Source organism: Felis catus, chromosome D4 (genome assembly GCF_018350175.1).
Source record: "Felis catus isolate Fca126 chromosome D4, F.catus_Fca126_mat1.0, whole genome shotgun sequence".
NCBI lineage: Eukaryota > Metazoa > Chordata > Mammalia > Carnivora > Felidae > Felis > Felis catus.
This window is the reverse complement of record NC_058380.1, coordinates 25207246-25232171: the sequence shown is the minus strand read 5'-3', so window position 1 is coordinate 25232171 and position 24926 is coordinate 25207246. Positions and strand designations below refer to the sequence as shown.

Below are 24926 nucleotides of genomic sequence, written 5' to 3'. Positions count from 1 at the left end.
AAAGGTTCATATTTATGGGGTCCTAAAAATGGAGCCAACCTAATGATCCCTGTCAGTCCTTCTAAATGTTCTGCTGCATTGAAAAAAGACTGAAGGGGCACCTGGGTGGCTCAGTCGGTTGAGCGTCCGACTTCGGCTCAGGTCATGATCTCACGGTCCGTGAGTTCGAGCCCCGCGTCGGGCTCTGTGCTGACAGCTTGTAGCCTGGAGCCTGCTTCCGATTCTGTGTCTCCCTCTCTCTCTGACCCTCCCCCGTTAATGCTCTGTCTCTCTCTGTCTCAAAAATAAATAAACATTAAAAAAATTTTTTTTAATAAAAAAAAGAAAAAAAAGAAAAAAGACTGAAGAAGGGAATGAGGTCTATTACACAATTCAGGTATTGGTCAGAATGTTTTGTCCTTTCCTTGGTGATGAGCTTCAATTAACCCAATTCTGATCTGGACGTGCTGATCTTCATCACAAATCGTAGATGACATTGGAACAATTTCACTGCCGTTAAATGCTTAGATGATGTTACAATCACTTAAGCAACTAGAATACACACATTAAAGCTTTAATTTATAATCTTTCTGCCAAAGCATTTCTGTTAGAATTTAATTTAATATTTCTCTAGACTCACACTCCAAGTCCAGTCATTATAATTAATTCCAATCTCCCTAATCAAGGATGCATGTCTTTACTTATTCTCCCTAAAAGTAATGGAGGTAATAAACAGATGAATGTCATTACAGTTCATGATTGTGGTCAGTGGCTCTCAGGTCATCGGTCTTGGACCATTTCCCTCTGAGAGACTATTTGAAAGCTAAACAACCCTATGTTTAGCTGCTAAAACAATAATAACAAAAAGAAGACTGAAAATAAACACACATCAAGTTTATTACAGAGATAAGGATGAGACAGGCTGAATCACTGTTGGAGTCAGGAGTCCAAGGCCACTCATGCCTCATGACTGGCAGCTGCGAAGGGTTCCCTCTGCCAAGCCTACTGGCCAGTGGTCAAGAGGTCACAATCGTGGCACACTGCCTTGGAGAAGTGGCTCGCCCAGCATTAGTGGCTAAATCCAGGCAGACCGGAATAACATTTGCACATGAGATCTGGTCTAGTATCTAAAAGCACACAGACAGGAAAGTAGTCAGCAAGTCCTCTTACAATTCTGCAAAAGTTGGGTGTTTGGGGGGCAGTTTATTGTCCCAAAAGAGAACGAAGGAGAAGATAATTCCTTCCTAGACATCAAACTCCTTGAGAATAAAGATATAATGGAATATTGGCATATAATAAAAGATCAATAAATGTATGTTGGAACTGAAATCAACTTACATGTCCCATCATTGAACGTGTATAACCACCTGACAAAGTAAGTACTCTTGTCCCCATTTTACTATGAAGAAACTGAGAAAGAAAAGTTTGGTAACAGGTTAAGAAGGAATAAAGCCAGGACTCAAACTCAGGTCTTTCTGGCCACAAAATTAATGTTCTTTCCATTACATCATGCTGCTGCACACCACCTGCTTTGCTAATTTAAGAAGAACCCTCCTGTATCTATTCTAATTATAAAAATTTACAAGACTGTTCTATAAATGTAAAACCCCTTCCATTCCATTGTCTTATCCCCTGCAGATGATCGCATTCTTTTACTAAAAGAAGAGGTGATTCCTCATTAACATCACTTCTTTGTCTCTTCCCCATCCTCCCTTCCTTCACTATAGTCACACAGAGAGAAGTAACCCTCCGGTTCCAGGTGACAAATTTGCCATCCTGGAACCATGATCCAATTTGTCCATTACCTCATGGAGAAGCCTCCATCCCTGGGAAAAGCTGCTGTGACTCTCTTGAAGCCTACACTGGCCATATTTTGGCACTAGACTAGGGTTACTCTGGTTCCTCCAATTTCTACTGAGATCCCTATGAATATTTAGACCTGTAAAAAATAGTCACTAGTGCTCAAACTGGCAGCTTCAAACAGTTCACAGTTAAGGAAGCTGTGCTGACTGGTTTGGTGGCCTCTGAGGTATGGATGTGGTTTTATGTTGGCAAGATCATAGGCATTCTTGGCATCATTGGCTATAATGTTTGAAGCCCAATCATGAACATCTGATTATACATGATTTATTATTTGAGTGTTCTTGAACCGGGTGTGACCAGACCACTATTTGAATAAAATAAAATAATGGTTCAAAATCAATGTTTTCTTGGGGTGCCTGAGTGGCTCAGTAGGTTGAGTATCCAACTTTGGCTTGGGTCATGATCTCACAGTTCATGAGTTTGAGCCCCATATCAGGCTTGCTGCTGTCAGCACAGAGCCCACTTCAGATTCTCTGTCCCCCTCTCTTTCTGCCCCTAACCCCTCTCAAAAATAAACTTTTTTAAAAAATCTATGCTTTTTCTATTAAACATTACAATGGGGGTCACAATTTCTTTTGATATTAACTTGGGTTGTCCTTTCCTATGATACATTAATATAGCTCTAAATGCATGTCTTTGTTTAGCTTGAAATTGGAAAGGATATATGCAAATATATCAACCTAATACATGAATAAATAAAGATAACATTTTAGTTTGAAGGTTTAAAATATATGATATTTAAGCTTTATTTCCAGAAAAATTGAGGCAAAAGACTTGAGAAAACTAGAACTTGCCATAGCAGGAGAAATAGTAAGACTATGTGCTAAAATGATATAGTTAAATCATGTCAGTAGTCAAAAAAAATAAAATTTGGACTGTTCCTCTTTGCTAAAATCAGTGAAAGATCCTGTGGATAACAGTTATGTCTACAATTATTGAGGTACTTCTTATCTACTTGAATAGAGCTTTCTCAAGAGAAAAACATCTTTGTAACATCTCTAACAGTAGGACTGAGTGAATGAAAGCCAAGACCTACATTTAAGTCTGTTTGATATGTGTTATATTATTAATCTGTCCAGTTTTATGATTTTTAGAACTTATCTTTGAAAAATAAAATATCCTATAGATATTTACACAGGGTTGTAATTTAATACCATCTATGAGTCTAAATAGTATCTTATGTCTTGAAATAGATAAAAGTGATTGGTATAAAAAAAAAAAAAAAAAAGAGGTGACCGTTCTCTGTTTCCCTTTGTGGCCCTCATTCTCATCCATTCTCCAGGGCCTTACTCCATCAATAATTTCCCCCAAACCTGATGACATTCCATTACATATTCATTCTTTCTTAGGTGACTGCTTCCTGCCAATGAAATAAATGTTGTGAGGTGCTTCTCATCTTAAAATACATCACATATGCCCCACCTCCACTCACCAGGCTACTCCTTGAACTACATTCCTGTTCCTCCCTCCTTCTCTTCACTATCGAGTTTCTTTCTCACAGCCTGCATGTCTAACAGCCTTTTCTCACTTTCCATCCCCCTCAGCCCTTCTGCAGCAAGCCACTATCAACAACTCCTATTGCTTCATATGACCTTCTCCCTTGATGTTTTACAATGTTGTTCACTCTCACATCCACCTCTCATTCTCTGGTTCTCTTTCTCCTTCTGACCCCAAACGTAAGGACTCCCTTTGGTTATGCCCACTGCTTACTTCTCTCTACCCTCTCTCCTTTGGGAATTTTACTAATCTTTTCTACCAATCTTCAGTCCTGACGTGCACCAGTCCACATTTCCAACTGCCTCGTGGACATTCCCATCTGAGTGTCCTACTGACATCCCAAACTCAGTATGCTCAAAATGTAATCATCTTTCCTTTTCATCCATATCCATTTACTATATTGTAATTACTATCCTCTCGATCATTGTGGGGAAAAAAGTCACAAGTTAAATTTGCAAAGGTCCAATGCTACAGAAACCAAATATTAATCATGGGAGGTGTAATATCTAATAGGACTTATTTTGTTTAAAATTTTTTTTTCAAAATTAATGCATTTTTTCTAAAGTAATGCACACAGTAAAAAGAATCCAAAAATACAAAATAGTATATTATATACAGCAAAAGGTAGTTTATCCTCCCATCCCTGACTACACCTACAGTTCCCTTTCTCAGAAGCTACGAGTGTTGTCAGTTTGCTATATATCTATCCAGAAATATCCTATGCATTTGCAAGCATATATAAATATATGTTGTATGTTCTGATTCTGATTTCAGCTCAGGTCATGATCTCACAGCCATGAGATCAAGCCCTACATTGGCTCTCTATTTAGCCTGGAGTCTGCTTAAAATTCTCTCTCTCTCTCTCTCTCTCTCTCTCTCTCTCTCCCTCCCTCCCTCCCTCCCTCTCTTCCTTTACCCCTCTCCCCTGCTCACACACTCTCTCTCAAAAGAATAAATAAATTAAATAAATAAATAATAAAATAAATAAAATGTTAAAGCCCTTCATTTCCTTTCATTTTCATGATCATGCAGAATGTGTATACAGCGTTTAGTACTGTACTCAACAAATGGGATCTAATTTTTATGGGCCTTCAACTCATCATTTGATTGTCCTGTTTTGGGGGGGGGGGGCGGTTAAAAAATAAAGCAAGAGTAACAAGAGCATTGATTTGCTGAGCCAGATGGGGACCTAGCCACTTTACAAGGTCCCAGGCAATGTCAGCACAGCACCCAGCGGAAATAGGAAGGCTGGAATTGTCACACTACCCTTATAATGCTGAAAATCCAGTTTGAATTATCTTCTCACTGAAGTGACTACATTATGGACACCATGTAATTTTAAATACATGCTGCTGCTAGGCCACGTGTCCCCCCATTATAAACTCCTGCAATTGTGTCTTTTGGCTCCAAGTATAAGACTTTTAAGTTATTATTAAATTTATCTTACTGGTTTCTGTCACCTCAAGCTGTCAAAATCATCTCTAAGTTCTGATTCTGTCTTCCAATCTTCCAATATTGAAAAATGCCTCCCATATTTGAGAAAATTGTCCTCTCTACTAACCAAGTCACTGATTTTAAAGATATATATATACAGAACAAGAGTAGACCATGGGGAGAATCCTCTGACACACCACTAAAAACTACAATCTCATTAATCCATTTGGCTGCAATCAATCAACAAGAAATGGATCCCTTTAATTGTTTTTAACTCTAGACCATACCATTCTATAGGAGAACATGACAAATGCTGTGCTGAGTGCTATGTATGCTAAATGCATATTCCTGTTTTCTCCAGTAATCTGTAACATTCCATTCATTCACAGCACTGAGCTAGAATAAACAGCCAAATCCCTGAGCTCAGGGAATTTACGTTCTGCAGTAGAAATAGTCAGTGAACAATAGAGTTCACAATTAATTATCAAATAATAATTATAATACCAAAATACTAGTAATCAAATTATATGATGTCTAAGATTTCCATCAAAATAATCAGAGGAGAGACAGTATATAGTTCAAATAAGACTGAAATTGAGTTCTTTGTTAAAATTGGGTGATAGAAGGGCGCCTGGGTGGCGCAGTCGGTTAAGCGTCCGACTTCAGCCAGGTCACGATCTCACGGTCCGTGAGTTCGAGCCCTGCGTCGGTCTCTGGGCTGATGGCTCAGAGCCTGGAGCCTGTTTCCGATTCTGTGTCTCCCTCTCTCTCTGCCCCTCCCCCGTTCATGCTCTGTCTCTCTCTGTTCCAAAAATAAATAAACGTTGAAAAAAAATAAATAAAAAATAAAAAAATAAAAATAAAATAAAATTGGGTGATAGAAATGCAGGGATTTAGGGGAGCCTGGGTGGCTCAGTCAATTGAGCATCCAACTTCATCTCAGGTCATGATCTCACGATTCGTGAGTTCAAGCCCCATGTGCGGCTTCGTGCTGACAGCGTGGAGCCTGCTTCGGATTTTTCTGTCTCCCTCTCTCTCTGCCACTCACTATTCATGCTCTCTCTCTCAAAAATAAACATTAAAAAAAAGAAATGCAGGGATTTATTATACTATTCTCTCAACATTTTTCTAAGTTTGAAATTTTCCATTAAGACATTTAAATTATAATTATGATAAATACTGTGAGAAAGTATGAAATATTAAGAAAATTTATAGCAATGAATACCTAACCTAATCTGATGAGGCATCAAAAGTTCCTCTGAGAAAGTGACTTTTAAGTTTAAAACTGAAAAATAAGTAGAAATTATCTAACTTGAATGAGAGGAGAAAGCCTTCTAAACAAGGGGAACAGCATGTGAAAACATACCAATGTAGAAAGGAACAGAGAATTTTCAAGGAATTGAAAGAAGTCTTAAGTGGCTGCAGTTTACAGGGTAAAAGAGATTTGCTTGGTTTAAAATGAAATAGTCAAGGGCCGCCTGGGTGGCTTAGTCAGTTGAGCATTGGTCTCTTGATTTTGGTTCAGATCATGATCTCACGGTTCCTGGGTTCAAGCCCTGTATCAGGTTCTGATTTGGCAGTGTGGAGCCTGCTTAGGACTCTCTCTCCCTCTCTCTGCCCCTCCCCAGCTTGCTCACTCACTCTCTCTCACTAAATAAATAAATAAATAAATAAATAAATAAATAAAGTTAAATAAATAAATAAAATAAAATAGACAAGTAGACAGAGGCCAGGCCACAAAGACCATTACAAGATTTTTTTTAATCCTAAGAACAATGGAAATTTATTGAAAAGTTCTAGACCAAGGACTATATCATGACTCTATTGACACTTTTAGAAGATCAATGTATGTGTATATATGTTACTACTTATCTAATAGATGAACCTAGAAATCTTATCTGTATACACACACACACATGCATATATACATATATGTGTCAGTATACATATTATTGTGAAGCTAAATGTATATAATACATATTTATTTTTTAAGGGAAGTATAAATTTTAAAAAATGGTTAACTACATGGAGAGGAAGAGAACAGTGTGATAGAGGAAACAAGTTTAGAAACTAATACTTTTTATTTATTTATTTATTTTTAATTTTTTTAATGTTTATTTATTTTTGAGACAGAGAGAGACAGAGCATGAATGGGGGAGGGTCAGAGAGAGAGGGAGACACAGAATCCAAAGCAGGCTCCAGGCTCTGAGTTGTCAGCACAGAGCCTAACGCGGGGCTCGAACTCATGGACCGTGAGATCATGACCTGAGCCGAAGTCGGACGCTTAACCAACTGAGCCACCCAGGTGCCCCGAAACTAAGACTTTTTAAATACAACTCATTTTATTAATTTAAACTAAATATTGTGTAAATGTATTTCATAACTATAAAGTAAAATTAATTTTAAAAAATCTCTAGGACGCCTGGGTGGCTCAGTCGGTTAAGTTTTTGGCTCTGGATTTCCATTCAGGTCATGATCTCATGGTTCATGAGATTGAGCCCCACATTGGGCTGTGTGCTGAGAGCATGGAGCCTGCTTGGATTCTCTCTCTCTCTTCCTCTCTATCTCTCTCTCTCTCTCTCTCTCTCTGCCTCTCCCCCACTGGTGCTCTCTCAAAATAAACATTAAAAAAAAAAAAAAAAAAAAAACAGGGGCACCTGGGTGACTCAAGTGGTCAAGCATTCAACTTCGACTCAGGTCATGATGTCGCAGTTAGTAAGTTCAAAACCCGTGTTGGGCTCTGTGCTGACAGCTTGGAGCCTACTTTGGATTCTTTGCCTTCCTCACTCTCTCTCACCCTCCCCCATTCACACTCTGTCTCTCTGTCTGTCTCTCTCTCTCTCTCAATCTCTAAAAATTGAAAGTAAAATAGGGGCACCTGGGTGGCTCAGTCGGTTGTGCCTCCGACTTCGGCTCAGGTCATGATCTCACAGTCTGTGAGTTAGAGCCCCACATCAGGCTCTGTGCTGATGGCTCAGAGCCTGGAGCCTGCTTCCGATTCTGTGTCTCCCTCTCTCTCTGCCCCTTCCCTGCTCATGCTCTGTCTCTCTCTGTCTCAAAAATAAATAAAAACATTAAGAAAAAAAAAATTGTTTTAAATAAAAAAAAGAAAGCAAAGTAAAATAAATTTATCTGTGTGCTAAGTTTGGGGCATGACCACACAGAAAAGAATGTTTTCAAGTGCTTTTAAATATTATTTTGACTGTATATCATTAGTGTAATATACCCTAAGAAAAACAGAATTAAAATTAAAAATCTTAAACTGTTTTCAGTAATCATTTCATTAGTGATAGTTTTTGGTATTGTTACATTAATACTAATGTGTGTATGTTGTGGAATAAAGTAACTGAATTATTATGTTGGTGTGGTGCCAATGAGAACTGAGATTTTTTGGCATGGGAGAAAATATATACGAAAGTAAACCACATGAGATTAATTAAAAGCCTGTGTCCTAAATTTAAATTGGAAACATCAGCATAATCTCACAATGTATTTTATATTACAAAAAAAGATATTAAATGTTCTTGCTCTTGAATTTGAAAATACCTGTAAAAATTGGGGCGCCTGGGTGGCGCAGTTGGTTAAGTGTCCAACTTCAGCCAGGTCACGATCTCATGGTCCGTGAGTTTGAGCCCAGCGTCAGGCTCTGGGCTGATGGCTCAGAGCCTGGAGCCTGTTTCCGATTCTGTGTCTCCCTCTCTCTCTGACCCTCCCCCGTTCATGCTCTGTCTCTCTCTGTCCCAAAAATAAATAAACGTTGAAAAAAAATTAAAAAAAAAAAAAGAAAATACCTGTAAAAATAATAATCCCTATAGCAGAGTATCCCTGATACCCAGATTATAGTCTCTAAATACCATTTTCCACTACAAGAAGCAAGGGCTTCTGGTAATAATGGTTATCCATGTCTAGAGCAATAAATGTACAAGACAAGCCTGGAATATCCTGTTTTCAAAGACGAACAGAGTCCTATTAAAAGGGCTCAAGAACCATTGTGAAACGAAGGGTTTTGGTCAAAGATGGAACAATTTGAGTTTCAATAAGAATAACTACCATGGATTGAAATTACATTGCACATTTCAAATCCATAAGTTTATAATGATAACAAAAAATAATTTAAAAGTGAAAATAACTCACTGGTTACTGAAAGATGCTAGGAAGCTCATTATTTTGAAACTGATAGAAAAATAAAAGGGAAAAATCAATCATTTATCCTGTCTTTCCTATAAAATTTGTATCTCAGGTAACTAAATAGTTAATGAGCAAAATAAGTTCCTCTTACAGAAATCTCTGGCTAACAAATAAAGAGGAATTATAAAATTAATATATCATTTTTGCAACTCCTAATTAATTAATGGATCTACAATTATCATTAAATACAGACATATTCTATAGGACACTCTACATAATAAATAACCTGGTTCATTCAATAAACAAACTGCAAAAAAATTGGGGAGGAGGGGATCCAGTCATATAGATTAAAGAAAACAAAGGGACATATTGATCATTTGTTAAGTATGGCTCTTCTTTGGATCCTGATTTGAATACATATTCTAAAATGAGACAATGAGAAAAATTTAACTACTAGCTGGATATCTTATTATATTGTTTTTAAATGTATTAATGGCATTCTGATTATGTTTTTCAAAACAGAAATATTTACAGATGAAATGATGTGATATCTGGGATTTGCTTCACAATAATCAGATGGGTAAGTAGGGAAGGTAAAGGTGAAAGAAAACCATTCTGAGTTGATAACTGTTGAAACTGGATAATGGGATCATAGGGGTTGATTATACCATTCTCTCCACTTTTATGTGTTTGAAATTTTCCATAATAAAGAGTTTTTTCAAAGGCAGTGTAGCTGTTTTGTGGAGAATAGATTTGAGAAGGACATAAAGAGATTGAGAGAAACTAGTTAGAAGACTACATATTTATGATATTCTAACTAAAAGGAAATTCATGATGGCTTGAATTAAAGAGATATGAGTCTTGAAACTGAAACTGACAAATGCCCAACAAGATGATTTCTTTAAGACCCATATTCAAACTCATTATGGTGAAATTTTATAACACCAATGAAAAGAGAAAAAAAAATATTTCACTTACAAAGGAGGAAGAATCAGAATGAAGTCAGACCTCTCATTAGCAATCTGGATGCTAGAAGATAGACTTCTTTAGATTTTTACTCTAAAATTATATATCCAACAAAATTAGCATTCAATATAAGGGGAAATGAGAACTATTTTCACATATTCAGGAACTTAGAAAGTTAACTACATCAGATTATTTCAGAATGAATTATAGATCTCATCTAACAAAATGAAAAATACAAAGATGTATATGTGAAACAATGGTGACCAAAAGAAAAAAAAAGTAAAAATATTAAAAAGTATAAACTTACTGATTTATTATTAATTGCTTCTTAAATGACAATCTGGAACTAAAAATCTTAAGTGAATTCAATATCAGACCTAGCCAAAAGGGTAGGAAAAGCAAGATAGAGCTTGCTAAGACTATTATCTTATTAAAGGAGAAATGTAGATAATTATTAATCCTGGATTTCAAGAAAAAAAATACTTAAGTATGTATGTTAAAGAATTAAGAGTAACTAACCATTATAAGAATAGAAATAGAATGTTCAATCTTCAAGGCACTAAAAAAAATAAATAAATAAACAAAGAAAACACATTAACTTAATAAGAGACAAAAAGAAAAAAAGCGGCGGGAGCTATCAGGGTGGCTCAGTCAGTTGAGCACCTGACTCTTGATTTCTTGATATTGGCTCAGGTCATGATCTTGCGGTTCTTGGAATCGAGCCCCACATTGGGCTCTGTGATGGGTGCGGAACCTGCTTGGGATTCCTCTCTCCCTCTCTCTGCCCCTTCCCTACTTGTTCTCTCTCTCTCTCTCTCTCTCTCTCTCTCTCTCTCTCTTTCTCTCTCTCTCAATAAATAGACATTTTTAAGAAGCGATTATTAAAAAAGAGAGAGAGGAAAAGAAGAAACAATGAGATAACATTAAATAAGCAGAAAATATAAATGATGACAGAGGAAACTCTAAATCAATTAGTAATAACAATAATATGAATGGGCTAGATTACCTTAATAAAATTCAAGGAATTTTAGGGTGAGTTAAAAAAAAATCAATCCAGCTATACTCTATTCACAGGAGACACACCTAAAATAAAATCATATAAAAAGACAAAAAGGAATGGAAATGACAACCGACTATAGCATGTGATCCTAAACTAATCTGTCACCAGAGAAAACATTATTTTTCTTTGCTAAATAACATTAGTGGAAACACTGGCAAGACTTCAATAAAATCTGTAGATTAGAGAATAATTTTATCTCAATACTAATTTCCTAATTTTGATACTTTTTGCCTTTGTTTTTAAGAAATAAATATAGGGGCGCCTGGGTGGCGCAGTCGGTTAAGCGTCCGACTTCAGCCAGGTCACGATCTCGCAGTCCATGAGTTCGAGCCCCGCGTCAGGCTCTGGGCTGATGGCTCAGAGCCTGGAGCCTGTTTCCGATTCTGTGTCTCCCTCTCTCTCTGCCCCTCCCCCGTTCATACTCTGTCTCTCTCTGTCCCAAAAATAAATAAACGTTGAAAAAAAAAAAAAAGAAAGAAATATAGAATGATTTAGGAATAAAAGGGCATCATGTCAGTTAAGTTGTGGAACTTAACTCTTTCAAATTTCAGGGGGGAAAAAGTGTTTATCTTTATCCCACACATACAATGATTAAGCAATGGTAAAATGCTAACAGTTGAGGATGCTGGGTAAAGAGTATACAGTTGACTCTTGAACAACTCAGGGGTTAGGGTCACTGACCCCCCCTGTGTAGTTGAAAATCCATGTATAACTTTTGACTCCCCAAAGACTTAACTACTAATAGCCTGTGTTGACCAGACCTCACCAATAACATAAGCAGTTGATTAACACATTATATGTGTTTTGTACATTATACGTGTTATATACTGTATTCTTATAATAAAGTAAGCTATAGAAAAGAAAATATTATTAAGAAAATCATAGAGAAGAGAAAATACATTTACAGTAGTGTACTGTATATATATTTTTTTAGAAGTCACATGTAAGTGGACCAAAGCAGTTCAAACCCATTATTGTTCAAGGGCCAACTGTATGGGAATTTTCTGCACTATTTTTACAACTTATCTGTAAGTCCAAAAATATTTCAAAATAAATGTTTTCAAGGGATTAGAGAATAAAATACTACCAAAGAGAAAGCAGATATAGCACTATTAATGTCAGACAAAATAAAATGCAAAGCAAGAAGCATTAAGCATAACAAAAAGAGCCATAGCATAATAATTTGAAAATACTATCTACCAAGAAATGATGTCATCCATCTTTTTGTACTTAATGATATAAGCGCCTTTAAAAAATTAAAATTAAATTAATTCAAAATTAAAAATTAAATTAAAAATTAAATTCAAAATTTTGAGAGACAGAGAGAGAGCATGAGTGGTTAGAGGGGCAGAGAGAGAGGGAGAGAGAGAATCTGAAGCAGGCTCCATGCTCCGAGCTGTCAGCACAGACCTGGACACCGGGCTTGAACCCACGAACCACGAGATCATGACCTGAGTTGAAGTCAGACACAACTGAGCCACCCAGGCGCCCCTAGTTATTTATATTTGAGAGAGAAAGAGAAAAAGAGCACAAGCTAGGGAGAGACAGGGACACAGAGGGAGTCACACCAGGCTCCGAGCTGTCAGCAAGGAGCCCAATGCAGAGATCAAACCCACGAACTGTGAGATCAAGACCTGACCCAAAGTCAGATGCTTAACTGACTGAGCCACCCAGGCACCCTGGCAAAGGACTTTTTTTAATATAAGTATTTGAGAGGTTGAGAAGCCACGAACTCTTAAACACTCCAGGCAGGAATACTAACTGGAAGAACTTTTTTTTTTTAAGTTAATAATAGCTACCACTGAGTCATTACCATGTGTTGTTAGGCACTGTACTAAATGCTTTAAGATAATATATTTTGGGGGCACCTGAGTGGCTCAGTCAGTTCAGCGTCCAGCTTCGGCTCTGGTCATGATCTCAGGGTTTGTGGGTTTGAGCCCCATATCGGGCTCTGCGCTGACAGCTCAGAGCCTGGAGCCTGCTTCAGATTCTGTGTCTCCCTCTCCCTCTGACCTTCCCCCACTTGCACTCTGTCTCTCAAAAGTGAATAAATATTAAAAAAAAATTTTTAATAATATATTTTCACATTATCTCAATTTAATGAATGAGGAAACTGAGACTCAAAAAGGTTATGTAACATGCCCAAGGACACAAAGCTAGTAAAACAAACAAACAAAAAACAGAGCTAGAATGCAATTTGGCAACAAATATCAGAAGTCTTTAAAATTTATTTTTTTGAGCCAGCAATTATCCCTAGAGTTTATCACAAATAAATAAATATATAATTATATCTGTACAATGATGTCCACTGTAATATTAATTAATCACAAAAAGGACAAGTGGAAACAAACTAAAGGTTCAAAAACAGCTAAATGGCTAGTTTCGGTGCACTGTGCACCTAGGCAACAGAACACTATTCAGCTATTTTAAATGACGGTATAACTCTATACTTATTAAAATAAAAAGCTAGTCCCATGTTAAGCGGGAAAAGCTAGATATACAGTAGTGTATATAGTATAACTTTTATTAAAAACCATATAGGTATTTAAAAAGACAAGAAGAATATACTCCAAAATGGCTCTGTCTCTCTCACTCTCTCTCAAAATAAATAAATAAACATTTTCTTTTTTTAAAGGGAGTACCTGGGTGGCTCAGTTGGTTAAGCATCTGACTCTTGATTTCAGCTCAGGTCATGATCTCACAGTTCATGAGATTTTTGAGATGGAGCCCCATGTCAGGTTCTACACTGACAGCGTGGAGCCTGCTTGGGAGTCTGTCTCCCTCTCTCTCTGCCCCACTTCCACTTGTGCTCATTTTAAGTAACCACATGCGAAGTAACTGCTTGAGCTAAAGCCGACCCAACTTGTGCTCATTTTAAGTAAACATTTTAAAAAATGCATTAATAAGGAGTCCGGAGTGGCCCAGTAGGTTAAGCGTCCAACTCTTGATTTTGGTTCAGGTCATGATCTCAGGGTAATGAGATCAAGTTCCTCAGCGGGCTCTGTGCTGAATGTGGAACCTGCTTAAGATTCTCTCTCCCTCTCCCTGCCCCTCCCCTCAGCTGGTGTGCACTCTCTCTCTCAAATAAATAAATAAATAAATAAATAAATAAATAAATAATAAAAATGGATTAAAAATACACTAAGTGTTATTAGCAAAGAAGTAGAGAACTGTAAACCCTCATACATTGCTGGTGGAAATGCAAAATACTACAACTACTTTGGAAAATAGTTTGACAATGCCTCAAAATGTTAAACAAACCTACCATTATGACACTCCAATTTTTAGGTATCTACCCAAGAAAAATATAAACACGTCTTCATAAATTTTCATGGCAGCATTATTCATAATAACTAAAAATGGAATCAGCCTAAATGCCCATCAACTAATGAATGGGTTAAAAAATAAAAAATATATGGAATACTATTTGGCAACAAAAAGGAATAAAGTATTGAATAAAGTGTTGGCACTTTCTATAACATGTCTGAACCTCAAAAACATTGTACTACATGAAAAAAGCCAGTCACAAAAGACTACATATTGTGAGATTCCATTTATATAAAACATCCAGAATAAACAAATACATAAAGATAGAAAGTAGACTAGTGGTTGTCAAGGGCTGAGAGGGAAGGAGGGAGGAAGAGAACGGGGAGTGGCTGCTAATAGATATAAGGTTTCTTTTGGGGGGAGGATGGAAATTTTCTAAAACTGGATTATGGTTAACAGTTACAAAATCTGTAAATAGACAAGAAACATTGAATTATACACATTAACAGGTGAATTTCATGGTATGATAATTATATCTCAAAAAAGCTGGGTTGTCATAAGCAATATATTTAAAATTTGTGTCTTTAACCATATGTAAGTTACATAGCAATAAAATATTGATTAAAAGGCATATTAAGAACTACTAGAAAAAAATAAGAAGGGCTGGATGATAAACCAAAATTTCATGGAAGGATAAGCTGTTTGAGATCATCTGGTCCAGCCTCTTCACCGTATAAAATAAGGAAACTGAGGTTCTGAGAAACATGACTTGCTCGTTTTCAGTGGCAAAACTGAGGAGAAAATCAAGGAGTTTACTCAGTGGTCATTTGCCGGGATATATACTGAATATTCAAAATCAGGTTTCTGGTATTCAATATATAGATTACTATATTCAAACATACAGGTCTCTGCTAGAGTTTACAAAGAAGTATTTGCCGGAAAGTGTTAATCAGCTCTCAGCATTGCCATCTGATGCATTCTGTTTTATAGAAGTCCCTTAAGAATAATCCTGCCAGGGGAAAGGATATAAGAACAAACTTATATTTTATGATGGCACTTAGAATCACCTCACTTTCCTGTTATTGTTTTTTTCTCCAAATGATATTCTGTTCTTTTCCATTACACTTCCATGATTAAAAACATTTTTAAAACAGATAAAAAACAGTTCCTAAATAAATCAAGTAATATGTAGCAATTAATGATGGATACAAAGTGGAATAATCCAGAGCAAAGATAACCTGATTCATTTTAGAATTCTCTGCCAAACTTAATTAATTAGGAGTCATATACTTAACCAGATATCTTCTGGGTCTTTGAAAATGAAACAGTCCAAAATACAATATTTCTGTTATTTCCTAGGATATTACCAAATGCCTTAGGATTTCACTGTAGTAAATTTCAAGAGAAAACAAGAACAGGAAGTTTTGGAGTGGATCTCCTGGGATTTAATCCCCAATCCATCACTAAACAGCTTATTTGGTTGAGAGAAATGTATTTAACCTCCCGTACCAATGTTTCCAAATCTGTAAAATAGAAGGGTATAGGATTGTTCTAAGAATTAGATAATTTGTTCCTTTCCAAGATGATGAACTATGTGCTTACTAGTCCCTCCTAAGACTGTATTTAAATAATAGAAAAGGTTAGGTTTGGGATATAAATCCACAACATTGAAGAGAGAGGAAGGAAAGCCATCAGCAAACTGATTTTAACAAATTTCTGGGAAACGGAAAGAGGATGGAGAAGTAATGACTGATGAGGAGGGCAGGAGGAGCCACTACTTACAGTACATTCTGAGTACAGAAGATGGCCATGGGGGAGGGCAGCAATCTTATCCAGAGAATCCCAAACTCCTTAGAACTAGGAAACTCCAGTTAGGAGGGACAACACAAGTGAGAGCTGGGTCTGAAAGCAGCAGTATTATTTAAAGCCTGCATATAGAAAGCACTCACTCTCCCCTCAAAATCCAGAGAGCAAAATATTTATCAGGCAGGTGGCTATCTTCTAGGGGAAAAAAGGATAATAAATTAACAAGCAGTTTCTATAAAGAAATGTATCAGACCATCTAAGAAGAATTAGGGCAACTAAACTGGGCATTGTTGCCCTAGAAGTCCACCCAGGTATACCAAGTTCAAAGTCTTTCCACTGCCTCATTCTTTTTTTTTTTTAAGCTTTTTTTTTAAGTTTATTTATTTATTTACAGAGAGAGAGAAGCAGGGAGGCACAGAGAGGGAGGGAGAAAGAAAGAATCACAAGCAGGCTCAGCACTGTCAGCACATAGTTGGATTCAGGGTTTAAACCCACGAACCATGAGTCATAACCTGAGCCAAAACCAAGAGTTGGATGCTTAGCCGACTGAGCCACCCAGGTGCCCCTCTACCGCCTCATTCTTAAAAGTAAATGGGCTCAAGGATTGCTAGACTTTTGAAGAAAATCTGTAATGTGAATGAGAAATATAAAAGTAAACAGGGAAATGAATTAAGAGAAACAAAGACATAAGACAATTCAGAAAATATAAGAAAACTATTTTTAAAATACTAGTAGATATTACCAGAGATACATGGGACACACCACATTTATAAAACAACAATAGACTGCTAGGAAATAAAGTAAAAATTCACTTAAACAACAAGAAAGAGTTTTGTAGATAAACAATTAGACCACCAAAAAAACAAAAAAACAAAAAAACCACATGCATAAAGTTAGAAGTTCAAGAATATTTTTCAGAAGGAACCAAAAGACAAAAAGAAAAAAAAAAGAAAAAAGAAAAACAGACAATCTCAAGAGAAAGTTAATAGGCACTAACTAAGGCCAATCTAGGACGCTAATATTCAACTAGTAGGCTGTTTTAAGAAAAAGGAAAGGAAAAAATCTTTAAATACATTATACCAGAGAAATTTCCAGAACTGAATGAGTCTTCAGAATGAAAACAACTACTAATGAATGAAAAGACTAGCTTAATGAATGAAGAAATAACTACACCTAGATTCAACAAAGTGAAATACTAGAACACCAAGGATAAAGATAAAATTCTAAAACCTTCCAGAGAGAAAAATGCAGGTCATTTACAAAGACAGCATGTTTCTCATCAATCACACTAAATGCTAGAAGTCAGAGCAGCACCAAAGGTCTGAAGGAAAATTATTTCAATCTAGGCAGCCATACTTTCCATCAATTGTAAGTGTAGAATAAAGAAGTTTTAAAACATGCCAGACTTAGAAAATTTACCTCCAATGCCCCATTTTTAGAAAGTTACTTGAGGATTCACTCCCACAAAAATTAGAGCATATAAAACCAAATCTCAGAAACTACAGATCCAAGTCAGAAGAAAAAAGGCCAATAATCTAGGATGAAAGCTGAAAGGCAGGCTTAGAAAATACTGAGTAAATTGAAGTAATGACTCTCAAAAGAGCTATCTAACACGTATCTAGATCTTTGTTTCTAATACCATTCTCTAATAAAAGGAAACTGGGCTTTTTGAGAAATGGCTGACCCTATGCTCTAGCAGGAACTATAGAGCATCTCACAGCACCAGAAAGTAAAGAAGTGTTTAAAAAAAAAAAAAGGATGTGTCAAAATGTCACAGGAGTCAAGACAAAGAGTTCCTAATAGCCAAAGCTGGAACAATTTGAACAACAAAATAATGTTGAATTATAACCCACAGTATAAAATGAATATCCATGAGTTCATATTGATATGATTGAATAAATTAATGAACGAGAGAGAAGAGATAAATCTTCATGCAGAAGAATTCTGAATAATTTATGCAGAGTAGGGTCATAAATCCCCACTCCTTAAGTGTAGGTTACACATAGTGGACTTCTCTCCAAAGCATACAGTATGGAAAGTTGTGGGGAGAGTGGAAGAGTACCTTTACAGTGGAGAAGCAGACAAATTTTATCTCAGCCAGATGATCAAGGTGAATGTGAGCAGTGATGAATCATGCTGACAGTGTGTATCCTTAATATGATGTGTTGAAAATGTCATTTACCTCTATGGTCTTTCTCCCCAACACCCAGAGGCTCAGTATAATCAGGCAAAAAAAAAAAAAAAAAAAAAAAAAAACATTACAAAAACTCCAACAGAAGATCATCCTACAAAACACTTGAGCAACACTCAGCAAAACTGTCAAAGTCATCAAAAACAAGGAAAGTATGAGAAACTTACAATCAAGGAAAGCCTAGGGGCACCTGGGTGGTTCAGGTCATGATCTCATGGTTTATGGGTTTGAGCCCCCTGTCAGGCTCTGTGATGACAGCTCAGAGCCTGGAACCTGCTTCGGATTCTGTGTCTCCCTCTCTCTCTGCCCCTCCCCCACTCGTGCTCTTGTCTCTCCCTCTCTCTCAAAAATAAAAAAAACATTTTTAAAAAGTTTTAATAAGAAAGAAAGAAAGAAAGAAAGAAAGAAAGAAAGAAAGAAAGAAAGAAAGAAAGGAAGGAAGGAAGAAATCAAGGAACGCCTAAGGAGACATGACAACTAAATGTAATGTGGCATTCTGGAGGAGGAAAGATGTAAGGTAAAACTGAAAAGTCTGAATAAAATATGGATTTTAGTTAATAAAATGTAATAATATTGTTCCATTAATTGTAACAAATTTATCATACTAATAATGTAAGAGGTTAATAATAGGGGACACTGAGTGTAAGATGTTTAAGAACTCTGTACTATCTTCTCAATTCTTCTGTAAATCTAAAATGTTTATTATTAAAAAAAAAGAGGTATCTAGGAAAGGGGGAGATTCAAAAGATTAGACAGTGTCCCTAATAAGTTGGAAGAAGTTAATAATGAAATAAAGGTGGAAAACTTCCCTAAAAGTGGAAAGACAATTAAAACTCTCCTAAACACACACACACACACACACACACACACACACACACACACACTCTATAAAAAGATTGGCAATCCCAATATACTACATATACTCATGCAATGACAATACTTAAATAGTTGTAACAATGTGATCACTGCTCATTTTCAAGTTTTATAGTAAGCTTATAGAAAAAAACAGATGTCATAAATCTGATTAACAGAATGCAAATGGTAATGGTATGATAATGTTAAGTAAAAGTATAACTGCACAAAGCTGAGAGGTGCAATGGGGAGATATGAATGGAAGGGAAAGTTATGACTACTAATGATCCTCCTGCGTAATGGGCAGTTAGAAGAAATGGTCTATAGTTGAAAGAAGAGGGGCGCCTGAGTGGCTCAGTCGGTTGAACGTCCAACTGATCTGAGGCTTGTGGTTGGAGCGCCGCATTGGGCTCTGTGTTGACAGCTCAGAGCCTGGGGCCTGCTTTGGATTCTGTGTCTCCCTCTCTCTCTGCCCCTCCCCAACTCATTCTCTCTCTCTCTCTCTCTCTCTCTCTCTCTCTCTCTCTCTCTCTCTCTCAAAAATGAATAAACATAAAAAAAATTTTATAGTTGATAGAAGAAATCAAGGAGTAAGTTCATCATTTCTTTTTTTTTTTAATTTATTTATTTATTTGAGAGAGACAGAGACAGTACAAGTGGGGAAAGGGCAGGGAGAGAGGGAGAGAGAATCCCAAGCAGGCTCTGCACTGCCAGCACAGAGCCTGACATGGGGGCTCAAATTCACGAAACTGTGAGATCATGACCTGAGCCAAAAGCAAGAGTCCAACGCTTAACCAACTGAGCCACCCAAGCACCCCATTGTTTCACGTTTTAAGGATAACAAAGGGATTCAGAACATGTCACCCCAAAATATGCCACTTTGGCATATTATTTTGACCTGAAAGCATTTGAGAAACAGGAGATGCAGGAAAGATTCCCTAACTCCCCTTTTTTACCTAAAAGCAAGTCTTGAAATTTCCCACAAGAAAGGTGCCCTCCCTGTACCAGGAAGAGTACTTTGTTAACACCATGACAGTCAACTCCAAAATGGACCTGCACAAACAAACCTACTAAAATAACCCTTACTTTCCATTACTTTCTCCCATATATTTCCTAGTCACTGTTCCACAATTTACTAGCCCCTAGCCCAAGTCCCTGTCTTGTCACCTCCTCACAATTCATTAATCTTTGTTTTAAAAGTCTTCCTTTTGAAGACTCCTGTGTGCAACCTAAAAATTTTATACAAAATTTGTATGCTTTTCTCCTGTTTATCTGTCTTACATCAGTTTAATTCTGCGGCCCAACCACATAACCTAGGAGGGGAGAAGTTTTTCCTCTCCTCCTATGACAAATAGAGAAACTAAAAAGAGTGATATAATTACCCAGAGCGTAGGGAGAGCAAGAGAGATGGGGAAATCAAATAAGCTAAAAAACTTTATCAGGGCTGGAACTTCATAGACAGGTATCTAAATAATGGAAATTCTCAAATTAATTAGACAGTAGGGAAAAATCAACAGATACACTAAAAACAAAGTGTAGGAGTTAGGAGTTAGGGAGTAGAAGGGTGCAGGGTTGGAAAAGAATGGAAAGAGGACTGCTACTTTTCATTATGGGTCGTTCCATACCATGCAATTTTGTTAAATATATTTATGTGCTACCTTGATAAAAGACTTGGTAATGTTCTGAAAAGCTTTTAACGTAATAATCTTTGTAAAGCATTTTAGCACAGTGCCTGGCATTCAGCAAGGAGCTTACACTTAGGCAAAGATTCTTGTATGTACATATTATTCATCTATGTATGGCACAAAATCTTCAAAGCCTACCTACTTCCAGGTCGGGACAATAGAGTGTACTAGTTGACCAGATGTCCAACTAGTCTGCTCAAAGTAAGACTTCTCAGGACCTTTCACTGGGGCTTAGTAAGAAATGAAAATGCAGGAGAAAAAGTGCTGTTCACTTTTAAATACTGGTAAAGTTACTGAGCACTACTTAAATGCTTTTAAATACTGTTAAAGGTACTAAAATACAAAGCTGTTTCCTATCTCTAAACTTGTCATGGTATTTTTTACTTGTCCTTCTTTTTAAGTTTATTTACTTATTTATTTTGAGAAAGAGAAAGTGTGCACAAGCAGGGAAGAGGCCGAGAGAGAGAGAGAGAGAGAGAGAGAGAGAGAGAGAGAATCTCAAGCAGGCTCTGTGCTGTCAGCACAGAGCCCAAGTCAGGGCTCGATCTCACAAACCTCAAGATCGTGACCTGAGCTGAAATCAAGAGTCGAACACTCAACCACCTGAGCCACTTAATGTCATTGCAAGTAAAGAAAAAATTTAAACTATTAGCATGGATTTTACCATTCACCTTTATATTGTGCAATGACGGTCTTAAATGCAAATACAAGAACATGTAGCTTTATGTGGAATCACCAAAATTACCTAATTCTTATTTTGTAGCTCATACATGTTTATGTATCTTATTCTTACCAGAACAGTGAAAACACTGTGCAAAAGCCAACTGTTTTTATTTCACTTAATATGCACACATTCTATTAATACTCTACCTTTAGCTTACTGATGAATAAGGAAGAAAGGATGGAAAAAAGATCTATGGGTTGCACTATCATTGCCTCTCCGTCTGTGTCACCATTTTCAGGGTAAGTGGTTGGCTAACACAGGGAAGTAACACAAGTAAGAAAGAATATGATAGCATTCCTTGGTTGTTTAATAGGTCATTGCCTTCTTTCTGCAAAGGAAGTTCTGGTTCAAAAAGAGAGCATGGCTCCACCTTACTCAGTGATAGACTTAACACTCTAACTTTGTACTCCTTTGAGACTTGCTGACTCATGCATTGTGTGTCCACTGGAACTCTGAAATCACAGGGAACCTCAAATGCTACATGCCAGCAGGGTAGGAAGAAACAGCATCAGATACACATATGGTGCCTTTTCCCTGTGTTCAAGTGCATACTCTGCAGTCCTATTGGACTTCAATTACAAACACAAGTCCAAACAAAGATAAAATTATCAAGAATTTCAAGACAGCAACATAGAGCATTGAACCAAGTGAAGGGAGCCCTGCTGGGTATGCAGCCAAGACGACACAGGTCACACACCCATATAGGTGACTTTGCTAGGTTCATAGCCAAATTTAATTTGATTTTAAGAACACACAAAAAAAGTAACATTTCTCACACCTTCAAGTGTGTGAACTAAGATTCATACCTGCAACAAGTAGGAGTTTTGTCCGAAATTATATTAATACAAAACTAGAATTTGGGTTGTCACTTAAATGACAAATTGGTCTTCGGAATCAGGTTTGAACTTATTTATAACCTACCAAGAGAGCGGAGATTCTGTGATACAAACTGACTTTGTAATGTTGTAATTACACTTTTTAACTCTTAAAGAGCTAAATTTCCTTACGATGATCTTGCTCTGTTTATTTTAAAATATTGTGCTGTCATTTTGATTACTCCTTTGACTATCTCCCTGACTATAAGATCCTGGAGATGAAGAATTTGTTATAATTCCAGCTCCTAATACCAGAAATCCTGAATAAATGTTAAATGTTTGAGAGAATGAATGAGGAAATACAGTAGCAAGAACATTTAATGAAACATTAATTTGTTTACAGTGTAAAAGAACAAAAAATAAATGACATAAGCATTTTTTGTTCTCTGGATTTTTCCCCTTTTAAATCCCCTAAGTACCCAGGAAAGCCTTCCCTTGCTTCAGCTTCCCTTCCTAGTTTTTGTTAAGAGTGTGCCTGAAAGCATTCAAGGAATTAGGCTAGAGGGAGGTAGAGGAGAAAGATAAGAAACCGGAAAGGGGAGGAGGAGAATTCCCCCAAGCAAACGGTGGGGTATGGGACCCCACAGAATGAGACCCATGTCCCCCTTCCTGCCAGTGCCCCAAGAGGTGACAGGACTCAAAAGGAATGGCTGCCGGATGCACCCAGGAAACTTAGGCTTGACACTGCAGTCAGGGATCAAACACCTAAAGAAACCAGAGTAAAGGGAGTCAAACAGCCTTACGGCCAATTTATGGGAAAGCTGAAAAGAAGCAAGTCTTTGAAAATTCCAGTGAGAACAAAAAAACACTACATTATTCTTCATCTTCCTGCACCATTTATACTCCCTAGGCTATTTCTAGAGCTTCTATCCTTGGCAAACCTGGATGTACCTCGCATAGCACAAAAAGAATCATTTGGGGCTAATGCCATAAATATATCAGCAGGTAAACAGTGTGAGGGATCAGTGGGGCCTCACCAAGCGTTCAACTCTTTCCAAAGCCCTCTGGGAGTGTCACATGAATTTAAGGAATGGAAAGCAAACTATTATCTGTGGTTGAGTTTTCTATCAGTCCAGTCAAATTAAAAATATAGGAGAAAATGTGTGCTGCAACAGAAAATTGTCTTGTCTAGAGAACACCCCTCCTGGTTATAATGATCATATGGGAGCTGTTTTACAAGTCTGTAAATTGTAGATAACTGATAGTGCAAAATAATTCTTGTCTACAGACATGCGAATTCTGCCCTATCTGACAGATGCATTCACCCATCCCGCCACTGTGCAAAGACAAGTTTTGCCTCCATTTATACATTAATTTCAACATTCCTTTACTACATAAACATTTGTGGGGTTTTTTTAAGTATTTCCTCTCAACCAGTTATAACATCTGCCTGTTCCTTCGTTGCTTAAGTTAAATAACATCTATAAAGTTTGTTCAATTTTATACCTGAGAGCCTGAATTTACTTTTTTATTTTTTATTTTAAAATTTTTCTTTAATGTGTATTTATTTTTGAGAGAGCAAGAGAGAGACAGAGCACAACAGGGGAGGGGCAGAGAGAGAGAGGGAGACACAGAATCCAAAGCAGGCTCTAGGCTCCAAGCTGTCAGCACAGAGCCCGACACGGGGCTCGAACCCACGAACTGCGAGATCATGACCTGAGCCAAAGTCAGAGGCTAAACCAACTGAGCCATTCAGGTACCCATGAATTTACTTTTTTTAAAAGTATCTTGGGGCGCCTGGGTGGCGCAGTCGGTTAAGCGTCTGACTTCAGCCAGGTCACGATCTCGCGGTCCGTGAGTTCGAGCCCCGCGTCGGGCTCTAGGCTGATGGCTCAGAGCCTGGAGCCTGTTTCCCGATTCCGTGTCTCCCTCTCTCTCTGCCCCTCCCCCGTTCATGCTGTCTCTCTCTGTCCCAAAAATAAATAAACGTTGAAAAAAAAAAATTAAATAAATAAATAAATAAAAGTATCTTTTCACAGAAGGTAATAAATGTAAGATTTCTCATATCTCTGAGTTTATAAAGATTCATATCCACAACAAACATATAACTAAATAAGCCCTAGAAAGAGCTAACTGAAAATGACTTAAGGTAATCAACACTGGAGAATAGAATCACAGGTTGTCCTTACTCATTCTTTTACCTCTTTAGGATACAGTTCAGTCTGTATCCTACTTTAATTTCTTCTCTGAGCTACAATTGATCTTGGAAATCCATTGATATTATAGTTCATACTCACTAGATAATTGAAATGCACTGTTTAGCAACAAAGTCAAAAAGTATTTTAACCTATTATAGAAAGATAGGTCTATACCAGTAACTCTGCATTAAATGAAGCATATCCAACACAGAATATCTAAAATTCTGCATCTATCTCTCCAACTACTTCCATGCTACTATCAAGAGGCACAAAGGGCAAGGGAAAGAGAAAATCTGTTAGAAAACCTATTACCTGAGCATCCTTAATCAAGAGATAAAGGTGGCTTATGGTTAGAATGATCCCAACATGGAGGCACCTGGGTGGCTCAGTTGGTTAAGCACCCAACTCTGGATTTTGGCTCAGATCATGATCTCAGTTTGTGGTTTTGAGCCTCGCTTCAG

The 24926-nt window shown here is 37.1% G+C and overlaps 1 protein-coding gene and 1 pseudogene across 1 annotated transcript in view; one reads left to right on the top strand and one right to left on the bottom strand.

The window, feature by feature from the left end:
• Nucleotides 1-858: 858 nt before the first annotated feature.
• Nucleotides 859-24926, bottom strand: part of RMI1 (RecQ mediated genome instability 1) — a 54592-nt gene continuing 30524 nt past the window's right edge. The window contains exon 4 of the transcript XR_006588696.1: nt 859-1106. The gene's annotated coding sequence lies outside the window, so the exon portion shown is untranslated. The remainder of the gene's footprint in view (nt 1107-24926) is intronic.
• Nucleotides 1764-2074, top strand: LOC109493765 (annotated as a pseudogene).